Consider the following 13,105-nt stretch of genomic DNA (forward strand, 5'->3'; position numbering starts at 1 on the left):
AAAAAGAGACTAATGGCTGTAACTAACTGTAAAATAATGAATAAATAAAAATTCACGTGCCTACAATGATACAGAAAATAGAAAAGAAACTCATTTGCTACCACTGAGGTGACCAGTTCTTCACCAAGAAAATTTACAATGAAAAGCAAAGAATTAAACAAAACACCCTGCCTTATTAAGAGAGAATTTTAGTAGTTAATTCTCAGTTGATTCTCATTTATTAGCCAGCTAATAAATGTGGAAGGAACACAACAATAACAATCATCCTTTTGCAACCTCCAATGAAACAACTGATTCAGGCAAGGATCTCTGACGGACGTTAAAACCAACAGGTGAAAGATGGAATAGAGTCATTGTGTTGTATTAAATTGCTACCCACAGATTACTTGATCCATGTAAAGGGAAACCTTTACAATGGAAAGATCTAGGACTTGCACATTAACCAAGTGATCAAATTCAGCATCATTATAATGGCAAAAGCTGACATCAAGTGTGATACAACTTGAATACACAGTATCACAAAGGATTGCAAATTGTCAATTATCTTAAAAGGTGATAAAGGAAGGAATTAATTGACACAAGGAAATAGTAAGACAAATCATGAATGTGGAAGAGTCTACCAGAGACCCAGACTGGTCTCTTCAAAAAGGCAGTGTCAGGCTTCCCTGGTGGCGCAGTGGTTGAGAGTCCGCCTGCCGATGCGGGGGACATGGGTTCGTGCCCGGTCTGGGAAGATCCCACATGCCGCGGAGAGGCTGGGCCCGTGAGCCATGGCCGCTGGGTCTGCGCGTCCGGAGCCTGTGCTCCGCAACGGGAGAGGCCACAACAGTGAGAGGCCCGCGTACAGCAAAAAAAAAAAAAAAGGCAGTGTCATTGAGCAAAAGAAAAAAAAAAAATGGGAAGGGGAGGAGGCTATTTTAGATTATGAAGCAAAAACTAAACAACAGCCAAATGCAACTTGAGAGTCCCAACTAGATCCTGGTTTGTACTTTAGACCTTTGCGCTAGCTGTTCCTTATGTCCCCACAACTTAGCATTAAACATTCTGCCTTGTGTCTTTCAGCCTGAATATCACCTTCTCACTGAGGCTTTCTCTAAACCAATCTCAGTCTTCCCTTTTAGCTAACTCTCTTTTATTTTCTTTGAAGCATTTATTAGTCTGAAGTTTTGTTCATTCATTAACTGCTTTCTTCATTCTCGAATGTAAGATCCTAGAAATCAGAGCCCTTGCCTATTTTGTCCACTGTAACCCTAATATCTTGAACCATGCCTAGCACACAGCATTTAATAAATGTTTTTTGAATGAATGGACCAATGAACAAAAAGGCAAAAAAGACGCAACAGACGCTTAGGATCATGCAATGCCTCAGAAAGCTCACGAAGAACATCAGCCCATAAGAATCAAACGCATACACTGAATGAATATTTGAGTGCCTAATATGTAAGTACTAAATGTGCACAGAAGACACTAAAAGTATTACACGTGAATTATACTGCATGATATGTCCCTTTTAAGTATTTGGCAGGAATTCATTAGCACAGGGCAACAGTGGTTAAGTGGCGGAGCACACAGGAGATACTCTACAGAGCTGGATAGAGTAGTTAATGAAAAATATGCCTCCTACCTAGGAAAATGAATATTCCAGTTATAAAAATGAACATGATATACATGAGAGGCAGTGAGACTAGTCTGGCTTGAACAGACCGCATGATGGGTATCATGTAAAATAAGGCTGGAAAGGTACAATGAGGGCCAAATGGAGAGCTTCAAAGATCAGTAAGGGAGTAGGCAATAATGAGTTACCGTAGGTTCCCGATCAGAGGGGAAACATTCAGATCGCAGTCCCTTAAGATTGGTCTGTTGTAGTACTGTCACTTCAATCTTAACCATTTCCAAAAATTACCAAGAAGAAAAACTCAAGCAACAGCAAATACTTCTTATGCAGTGTTCACCATGTGTTAGACACTTAGTTAAATATTGCACACGTATGTCATGCAGTAGGAATTGTAACTCCCATTTTGAAGATGAGGGAGGCTGAGATCATACAACTAGTAAGTAGCAGAGCCCTGGCAACAAGACTAGTTAAGAACTACAGCAGTACTTCAGTCTGCCCTCAGCTCATAAAAGCCTGGTCTAGAGTCATGTCAGCAAGTATAACGAGGAGCAGGGAAACCTAAGGGATACTGAGGAAGATAATACAGATCTACATGGCAGGATACAAAAGACTTTTTTTAAAAAAAGGGTATTAACAAATGACTCCCAGTTTCATGGTCTATCAGACCAGAATAAACGTATTCTATCTACAGAGATGGGAATGTTAAGAAGGGAACTTGGTTAGTAAAGGTTTTTATGTTAAGGGAGGTAAGAGGTGAAACAATGGACTCAGTTGTGAACACATGGACAGCTGAGTTAGAGGATATGCTCTATAAAGTCCCTGGAAAACCAAGAGGCATAAAAGAAAGATCACATCTAGATGGATTTAAGAGACATAAGGGCAGTGATATCAAATGAAGACGTGAATAAGCCCAGTTCTCCAATCAAATACAGAAAGGGAAGCACGGGAGAAACCAGAAAACACGTATTCCTGCTACAGGTATGTCTGCATACAGGACAAGTATGCCATTGGACTATGCTATGAGGAAGCTAGGAGACAAGTTCTCCTTGTCCCAGTTTTAATGTTCCATAAAACATTGTAATAATAATGTGTAAGATTTAAGTGTTTACTATATGCTAGGCGATGTGCTGAGAAAGTTCACACGTATTCCCGCATTTAATTGTCCCAAAACGTGGGGGCATCATCCTCATTTTATAGATGAAAAAACTGAGGCTTAGAGAACCTAAGGTGCATACCCAAGCAAAGTAGCAGAACTAGGGTAGGGGCCTGGGTCTACCTGGGGCCAAAGCCTATGATCTTAATTACTATACTGAAATAAATAATTATCAAGCCAGCCCACAGAGCACACGTAAACCATTAAGCTTCCTCTGTGTGTGTGTTAATGTATACCTTGACATAAAAACCGCCATTTTAACCATTTTCAAATATGCAGTTCAGTGGCATCAAGTACATGCAGATTGTTGTGCAACCATCACCACCATCCATCTTCAGAACTTTGATCCCAAACTAAAACTCCATACCCATTAAAGGTAACCCCCCTTTCCCTCCTCTCCTCCGCCCCTGGCAACTACCATTCTACTTTCTCTCTCTATGAATTAGACTATTCTAGGCACCTCATACAAGTGTAATCATACAATATTTGTTCTTTTGTGGCTTATTTCACCTACCATAATGTCTTCAAGATTCATTACCATTAAGTTACTTATAAGTTAAATAAAATGTGAAATTCTAACGCACACATCATTATGCAGCTCTATGGGGAATTATATTCCAAAATTCCATTATGATTTATGAAACACACTTGGAAGAGAGAACTGCATTTACTGGAAAAAAAAAAAGGTGGGGGGACGTAAGGAAGACAGACAAATCAAAATCTGAAGGACCCACAGGAAAGTAAAACTTCAGATTCAGTAATAAGGAAGACAGCAGCTTGCTCGCTTTTGACTAGACTGAAGGATCTATCTAAGTATCTCAAGGCAAAAGCTAAGAAAGCAGTCCTGCAGAACAGACTGCAAACATTTAACACTGCTGGATCAACCAAGAAAAGACAAGACACTGTCGCTTTTTGGCAAAACACAGCAAGACTACTAAGCAAAAAAGCTTTAAAAATAAATACTGAAACAGAAGGATAAATTCCATTTTCCCTTGATTTGCATCTGAAAAACCAGCAGATGGGAGAGGCAACATTTAGTAAAACTGTATTGATCAATTTATAATTAACATCAATCTTTCTCCAAACAATGCACCAACAGGTTCATTCTGGAAAAAAATTTCTTGTTCTCTAGGTAGTAACATGAATCAAACATTTAAAATGAGAATAATAAAGGAAACACAAATTTGGAAGAGTATGCCATACCAGTGAATTCCTTAAAATAGCTGAAACAAACGTATCCTAAATGTTAAATATTCTAAGGGAATGTTAGTAGCTAAAACTGGAACTTGCTTGCCTTTATAGAAATTAAATGAACTGGGACTTCCCTGGTGGTGCAGGGGTTAAGAATCCGTCTGACAATGCAGGGCACACGGGTTCGAGCCCTGGTCCGGGAAGATCCCACATGCCGTGGAGCAACTAAGCCCATGTGCCACAACTACTGAGCCTGCCCTCTAGAGCCCACGAGCCACAACTACTGAGCCCCCGTGCCACAACTACTGAAGCCCACGCACCTAGAGCCCGTGCTCCGCAACAAAGAGAAGCCACTGCAATGAGAAGCCCGCACACCACAACGAAGAGTAGCCCCTGCTCACCGCAACTAGAGAAAGCCGCAGCACAGCAACGAAGACCCAACACAGCCAGGAAAAAAAAAAAGAAATTAAATGAACTACCTGAAATCTATGTATTACTAGGAGACAAGAGAAAATATGTTACTATTTAAGCTAAGTTACTGTCCAGAGTAGTAAAATTTACAAGTAACTATTGCTTTATAGAATATCTGTACATTTATCAGATTTATATATACAAACAAGCATCAAAGTACCACAAGATACTTCCACCTTTGAAGCAAAACAGCCACCTTTGAAGCAAAACAGAACAGCAACACTAGAAAAAATTAAATAAAAAGCCTAGGAGAAAACTTTAGAAATTAAAAAGTAGAAACTTAATAAAGGAAGAATCAGAATTCAAAGCAAATTTGCTTTCCGATACATGCATGAGTAAGTAAGCACAAAATTAAGCTATACAGGAGTACCACTAATTTTACAAGATATTTAGAAGAATGTCATAAGAAACAATTTTAAAAATAAGCTGTAGTGTTATGAGCTTCATACTGGGCAATTTTAAAATGACTTGTCTGTAGGTCATACCTTTCTACATGTGACAAACTGCCACAATATAGAAGAATGAACAAACACATCACCTTCACTTCCTTGTCAACCACCACCTTAAAGCACTCATGTTCAGTTAAGATACAGATGGTATGTGTTCAATACTGCACCACTTACAGATTCCACTCAATCCAAAAATCCATAAAATTTCTGCAATGTAGGTGACAACATGCTAAATGAATCATAAAATACCACAGCACTAAGACGAGGAACTTGAATTGAACAGAAGTTTAATATCAGAGATGCTAAGCAGCCTCGATCTACATAAATAGATTCTATAAAACAGTTTAATATACTTCTGGCTTAAACTGTCAGCTTCACCTCAAAAGGAGAAGGACCTTCTTGTTTTATTTATTATTGGGAGACCGGAGACAGTACTAATAATCACTTACAGTCAACATTCTAAGGGACTGACAACTAAACACTTATTAACTGAATGTGATCAAATTCAAATCATACAGTACTTCTTGTGCCAGTTTACAAAACAAAAATAAAAGCATCACCACTCTAGAGCTGTCACCACTTAGTAATCGGAGATATTTGAAACTGCAGCTGCAATGTTTGTGTTTATTGCCTGTGCATATGACTCACTCTCAAAAAGGTTCTCCCAAGACTCTGGTGGATTTTTGAGAATGCAGAAACCATAACTGGGGCATACTGTGTGGGAAGTGTCATGACAATGAATGAATAAAAGAGGAAAAGAACTTGTGACAGAAAATTTTTAAGTTTTTATAAAAAGCAGGTTGCTCACAAAAGGCATATTTTTCTGCAGAATAACAGGAAAGGCTGGGGAAAGACATCCTGGCTCTGAGAAGCCTTCCTTGACTCCCTTGGTTGCATTCAGTGCATTTTTTACACTACAATATATTTAACTAGTTTCTCAGTCTGGCTCCCCGACCAGACTGCAGGCAACTTGAGACCAAAAACGGTTAGAATCATCAGTACCTACTTCCCAAAATGTCCAACACACAGAGGGCTCTCAATAGGTATTTTCATAAAACTGGTTATTGAATAATCAATCTTACATTCACCTTCTATTTTACAAAGCACTTTCACAAACATTACTCTTTTGCTTCACATTAACAATCTTGTGAAGTGGGAAGGGCAATATTTAAACAAATGGCTTCTAGTTTTATATAGACTAAAACAACCCTGAAATCACAAAGATAATCGCGTATTTGTTCATCTTTGAGATAACTTCTCCTTGGGACCTCAATATTCTTGTAAAACCTAGAGGTTTTGCTAGCATTTTCACAATGGGTAGCAATTACACAGCTCTGAGTCCTACAGAAGGGTTTTAACTATATAAAGTGGTGTTAGAGAAGGCTCTTCTAGAAATCAGACATTTAAGAAGCATCCTAAGCTATTTTTCCTGATCCTCTTTCTTTGTGACTCTGAGAAGGCAAGAAACTGCAAAAGGCAAAATGCTGGAGAGTGAATGATGTCATGGATGTCATGAAGGTGCATCAATATCTGATGATGATTTAGCACAACAATGCAACACATTATGCCAAGAAGTATAATGTCAAACCACCAGGATGTTTCACTGCATTAATTTCATGACTCTTTATTAGCAAATTGAAATGGAGAGTGGCTCTCCAGTTGTCTAAAATGGAGAAGTTGTTGGTTTAGGTTTATGTCCTTAGCAAAGGCACTAAGAAAATGTACAAATCTCTATGGAAAAGGCTTTAAGAAAAGAAAAAAATGGTCAAAAAATTAGCTACTATTAAACTAAACAGTTGTCATTTTAACAATTAAAAGCTTTTTGAAACAGACAAAACACCCATAGGTCAATGTAGATAAAGTAATATATTCATACTGGGCTTGTAAAAAGCAAACAGTTACAGGATATAAAATGACAACATACAACAGAAAGGAAACCAATCAGATTATACACATGAATACGCTCAAAATTAGGGATCTGAAACAGAGCACCACTATTCACTGTAAAAGCTATAGACTGAATCTTAAATGTTCAATTCTAACTGATGCTATTTCCTCTCAAATTTTCCTTGTCCCTTTAAATCCATGACGTCATCATTCTTAAACACAAATTTAAGTTATAAAAGGTATTTGGTGTGCCCAAGCCAATGCTATCTCCTCAACAATTCCCCGTAGCACAACTGCAACTGAAGCCTTCATTCCTCAAGGAAGAGACCACAAGGCTTCAAACCGGCTTCCCTACTTGAAAGAAACAAAGTCTCCAAATTAGCATTTGAACAACAACAACAAAAGTTGTTCTCAAAAAGGGTAAGTATAGTACAATGTCCCTGCCAGCAAGCGAGAACTGGTAATGTGTCTGAATCTTCACGCTGAGCAGTAGGAATCCCACCACAGAAAAGTCCAAAGACTTTGGCAATTGAGAAATGAAGCTTTTATTTTCCTAATAAAATTCGGGAGATTAACAGACAAAAGCAATTGGGTATTCCGAATCTCAACAATCCAAAGGTTTCAAAGGATCGAGAGGACTTCATTAGCCCCGAAGTTACTTTCCAGACACTATCAAGATCTTACGACTGTTTTTTTCTTCGTTTACAAATTGGTTCCCACCCTCCACGGTTCCCTTTGCACCAATTCTCACCAGAAGCCTTCCACGGTCACAACGTGGGCTGCTGTCTCAATCAAGGAGATCCGCAGTTCCTACCTCACTGGGGGAACACTCAAAAAACTAAGGGGTAGGAAAGGCTGCTTGTGTTTCATTTTTTAAGCCAATTCCAAAATCTTCCTTTTGCAGCTTCAGAGATGCTGGCCCCTCGCCGCAGCCCCAATTTTGGAGGGCACCGAACTCCGGCTCCTCTCAAAAGGCGTTAAAGATTTGGGGGTGGGGTGGAAGATAATTTGACACCCCAAAGCCATCCTTACACTGGCCACACACCCTTTCGTGGCTCCGGTGCGGGGACGAAAACCGCCGTGCTAGAGGGGAGAGGCCGGGTTCGCCCCCATCCCAAGGGCTGCCTGGAAAGGGGTTCTCCGCCCTGCCTCACCCGGGGAGGCCGAGAATGACTACAGCAAGGCCCCCAGGCCAGCCGGCACCGACCCCTGCGCGGGGTGCAGGGCCTGCGCCGGACCCGTGGCATAAAGGGCATAAGCCGCCAGCTCCCCGCCGCGGCCCCGGGAGAGGAAGAGGCCTCACCTGGCCCAGCCAGCGCCACGCTCTCGGGTACGCTCCGCTGGCGAAGAAGGTGAGGGAGCCGGGGATAGGATCTGAGCAGAGGCGCTCCACCCCAGGCCGCGCTTGCCGCACTCGGGATTCCTCACAGCTGGCGGGACACCCAGCCGCTCCGAGCCGCCATCTTCCTCGGCTCTAACGCCGCAGCCGCCTCCGCCGCCGTCACCGCCGCCGCCGCCGCTCCTGCTGCTCTGGCCGGGAGAAGACCACACGGAGCGCGCATGCGCCGGGGACCGGCACACAGGACACACGCGCGCGCACACACACGTCAGTGCGGTGGGACCGCGGCAGGCGGCCTATGGGCGGCGCCATGTTGGGAAGGTACACGCCGCGGCCCGCCGCCCCCACCCCCCCACCCCCCACCCCCCTGGTCCCCGGAGATTCTCCGAGGTTGGAACGCCGCCTGGGGGAGCCAAGCTGGAGTGAGGAAACCTCGCGCTTCCGCGCCCGCTTTCTTCGGGTGCCTACAAACGGCATTAGAACTGCACTCACCCTCCTCTGCGCTGCTAGGGACAACCGAGCAGTTTTCCCAACGGCTTGAGTCTATGATAGATGTTAGACCAGGAATTAATTCATGTGTACCCCGAGGGCCCGATGAGCACAAGCGCTCTTGATATCAACTGAAGGAGAGAAACTCAGTGCCTTGGTTATGCAACCGAAGCCTCCCATAATTGTGTACCAACCATTGTGTGACTTGTTACTAGCTCCATGTTTCAGATGAGGAAACTGAGGTGCGGGATATATCAGTTATTTTCCCAAAGCCACATATCTGGGGAGTTGGGGGGGAAGGTAGGATTTGAACTCAGGCGCTTCTGGTTCCCAAGCTCTTGTACTTTCCAGTATCACTATCACTGGTTCCAGCAAAATCCCCCTTCCAAGGGAGCAGCCTGGTGTGTAGGTGAGAACCTCCGTGAATTACCTGCACAGCATGTGGTCTAAGGAAATGCCAGAGATACAGAGCCCAAGGGCTTCAGTCTTCATCCCTTGCACCCAAAAATGAAGCAACCTTGAGCTGCCAGCCCACCACCCTGGGTAAAGTGGACCTTCTGGGACATCTCTTAGGACATAGGGCTGGGCCAGAACCCAGGTCTGCTTTCAAGTTGGGAAGGCAAGATGCTATTGAACAAACTTGGGTCAATCTCACACTAGAAAGCACTAGATCAGTGTTCCACAAACTTGAATAATGCAAAGACCCCTGGGTAAACACTCATGGAATCCCAGTATGAGAAACACTGATTTAAGAAACTCAAGACTTTCAGTTAGGAAATATCACTGCAAAAGAGAAACTTGGCAATTATAAATATAAATAAATATTAAAATTGTATCATTAAAAATCCCAAGCTTAAAAATTGTCATAGAACTTGTGAACCCCACCACCCTGACCCCCAAGTACCCTGTAGACTCAATGTTAGAAACACTGGACCAGCTTTTGAGCACTTCCTTTTAAAAATGCAGGCTCCACCTTTTGGCTCTCTGAACAGTACCACGGAGGTCAGCAAGAACAAGCACCTTATGAATAGCAGCAAAAAGGGTACCAAGAAGAAAGTGGTTGATCTGTTTTCTAAGAAAGATTGGTATGTTGTGAAAGCACCAGCTATGTTCAATATAAGAAATATTGGAAAAACACTAGTCATAAGAACTCCGGGGGGACTTCCCTGGCAGTCCAGTGGTTAAGACTTTGCCTTCCAATGCAGGGGGTGGGGGTTTGATCCCTGGTTGGGGAGCTAAGATCCCACATGCCTCATGGCCAAAAAAACAAAACATAAAACAGAAGCAATAGTGTAACAAATTCAATAAAGACTTTAAAAATAGTACGCATCAAAAAAATCTTAAAAAAAAAAAAAAAAACCTCTGGGAACCAAAATCCCATCTGATGGCCTCAGGGGTTGTTGTTTTTGAAGTGAGCCTTCCTGATCTGCAGAATGATGAAGTTACATTAAAAAAATTCAAGCTGATTACTGAAGATGTTCAGGGGAAAAACTGCTTAATTTCCATGGCATGGATCATACCTGTGACAAAAGGAGCTCCATGGTCAAAAAAACAGCAGATCATGATTGAAACTCATGTTGATGTCAAGACTACCAATGGTTATTTGCTTGTCTATTCTCTCTTGGCTTTACTAAAAAAATGCAACAATCAAATTCAGAAGACCTCTTACGCTCAGCACCAACGGGTCTGACAAATCCAGAAGATGATGCAGACAAATGACTAGATAGAAATTGTCAATAAGTTGATTCCAGACAGCATTGGAAAAGACATGAGGCTCACCAGTCTAATTATCCACTCCATGATGTCTTTGTTAGAAAAGTAAAAATGCAGATATATATACATATGTATAATAGAATCACTTTGCTGTACACCTGAAACTAACACAACATTGTAAATCAACTATATTTCAATAAAAAATTTTTAATAAAAATAAATAGACAATAAAGTAAAAATGCTGAAGAAGTTCAAGTTTGAACTGGGAAAACTCATGGAGTTTCATGATGAAGGTAGTAGTTCTGGAAAAGCTACTGGGGGTGAGATAGGTACTAAAGTTGAATGAGCCAACTAATATGAGTCATGAGTCCAAGAATCTGTTTAAAATTCACACTCTTAACAGTGACAAAAATAAAATCTTACTTGTATAAAAAAATGCAGGTTGCAGGGCTCACTTTAGACACTGACTCAGACTTCTTCTAAAGCTCCCCAGGGATTCTGATGTCCAGTTAGGTTTGGAACTGCTAGATTATGTTAGAACAGGTTCAAATACAGAAACCACTCCACCCTGAATCTCCTAGCTCAAGGACGGCAGGGATTTGTGTCTGTTTTGTTCAATGCTTTATCACATAATTATAGAGACTGGCACCCTGTAGGGACTCGCTAAATATTTGTTAAATGGATGAAAGAATGAATGAACTGGGAATTTGAAAACTAAGACGGCATTCAGTCAAATATTTAGTGAGCACCTAATATGTGCCAAGCCATGTGGTATGTACAGCAATGTACTTTTAAATAAAACAACAAAGTCCCTGCCCTCATGGAGAGCCCAACAGTTTACTGGGAGAGACAGACAATAAACAAATAAATAAGCCAATATAAAATTATCAATTGTCATAAGCACAAAAGTATTATTATTAAAGCAAAGTCTTTAATAATAATCACAGTCGATGTATATTGTATACTCTCATTATGTACCAAATACTGCTAAGTAAGTGCCATTGTTGAGCTTATTTTACAGATGATGAACCTGAAGCACCCAGGGATTAAGTGATTCAACTCATGGTCATGGGTAGGGTTTGAACGCAGGTGGTCTCACCTCAAAGCCTTTGCTATTGAACTCTACACAATGTTGCTTCTGACAAACAACAGGACATAAGATTGAGGTCAGTTTATATACGGCCTGGAATATCAGGAAGAAAACTGGGTATTACCTCCTAGGTCATGGAGATTGGGGGGCAAAGAGGATATGTGATGAAATGGTGTTTTAGCACAATCTCTCTGCAGTGTGAAGACAGATTGGGACATGGCTGGAGGTACGGGGACAAGATATAAGGCTAGGATGAGAGGAGTGGCTATGGTCTCTCTCATAAGTATCATGCAGAGTTCATCCCCACAATCCATTACTGAAATTCATTTCTTATGCTGTTACTTATTTAGAATAAATAATATATGTACATAAAACAAAAGTCAAAAGGTACAAAAGGACATATAATAAATATTAAGTCCATCCTACCAGTCCCCCCAGCTACCTGGTAAACCTTGCCTCTCCACCAAAGTGACCACTGTTACAAGTCCCTTGTATCTTTCCAGAGATGCATATACAAACACACACATACACATATAAATAGATAAGCCTACAAACAGCAGCCGACTATACACACTGCTCTGGATCTTGCTTTTTGTTTAAACTTAACTATAGTTCTTCGAGATCATTTAATGTCAGTTTATTTAGAACCATCTAAGTTAACAATTCATTCTATTCCTTTGCATGGCTGGACCATATAGTTTTTTTTTTTTTTTTTTTTTTTTTGCGGTACACGGGCCTCTCACTGTTGTGGCCTCTCCCGTTGCGGAGCACAGGCTCCGGACGCGCAGGCTCAGTGGCCATGGCTCACGGGCCCAGCCGCTCCGCGGCATGTGGGATCTTCCCAGACCGGGGCACAAACCCGTGTCCCCTGCATCGGCAGGCAGACTCTCAACCACTGCGCCACCAGGGAAGCCCGACCATATAGTTTTAAAATGAATCCTCTAGGGATGGACATTTGTTTCCAGTCTTTTGTGATTATAAACAAAGCAGCAATGAATAGCATCATAATTTTATTTGCATATGAGCCAATGTATCTACAGGGAAATTTCCTAGAAATGCAATTGCTGGCTCAACGGGCATGTACATTTTAAATACTGGTAGGTTTTGCCATTTATTTAACTGTCTACATAGCCCCACCTTGGAAATCAGATGGAAAGTCTTCTCACTATGGGCTTTGCTCTTATATTCCTATCACATACCAGAGTGTTTCACGTGATAGATCAAAGGTACCTGCAGGTCTGAGTGCAAATCACTAAGCCCCAAACATGAAGGGTATAACAAACATATTTCACAAGAAAGAGAAGCTCATGCTTTAGGGTCTCTGCCCGTGCCTGTTTATGCCACTGCCTCAACTTTTGGGGCTCTCCCCCTGGAGGAAGAAACTTCCACCACTTCCTCAATTTTAGACCTTACTTGGTTCCATCCCCTCATTTTACAGATGAGGAAGGGACTTGCCCAGGAGGCCTATGTGATTAACTAGGGCTGGCCTCTTGATTATCCATTTAGTGGAAGAAAAGCTATTTCCTTTGCAAAGGAAACGAGCTCAAACGAGCTCCAAGATATCTTTCTGGTCTCTTAGTAGATTCAGTCTTAAGAATGCCCACCATGGGACTTCCCTGGTGGTGAAGTGGTTAAGAGTCCACCTGCCAATGCAGGGGACACAGGTTCAATCCCTGGTCTGGGAAGATCCCACATGCCGTGGAGCACC

The 13,105-nt window shown here is 41.8% G+C and overlaps 1 protein-coding gene across 2 annotated transcripts in view; it reads right to left on the minus strand.

Annotated features, from left to right (window-relative positions):
- FBXO42 (F-box protein 42) overlaps positions 1-8,316 on the minus strand; it is a 95,392-nt gene extending 87,076 nt beyond the window's left edge. For both annotated transcript variants that reach the window (XM_067721592.1, XM_067721584.1), the window contains exon 1: positions 8,070-8,316. The gene's annotated coding sequence lies outside the window, so the exon portion shown is untranslated. The remainder of the gene's footprint in view (positions 1-8,069) is intronic.
- Between the last annotated feature and the right edge of the window lie 4,789 nt (positions 8,317-13,105).

Source organism: Pseudorca crassidens, chromosome 2, assembly GCF_039906515.1.
Source record: "Pseudorca crassidens isolate mPseCra1 chromosome 2, mPseCra1.hap1, whole genome shotgun sequence".
Classification (NCBI taxonomy): Eukaryota; Metazoa; Chordata; class Mammalia; order Artiodactyla; family Delphinidae; genus Pseudorca; species Pseudorca crassidens.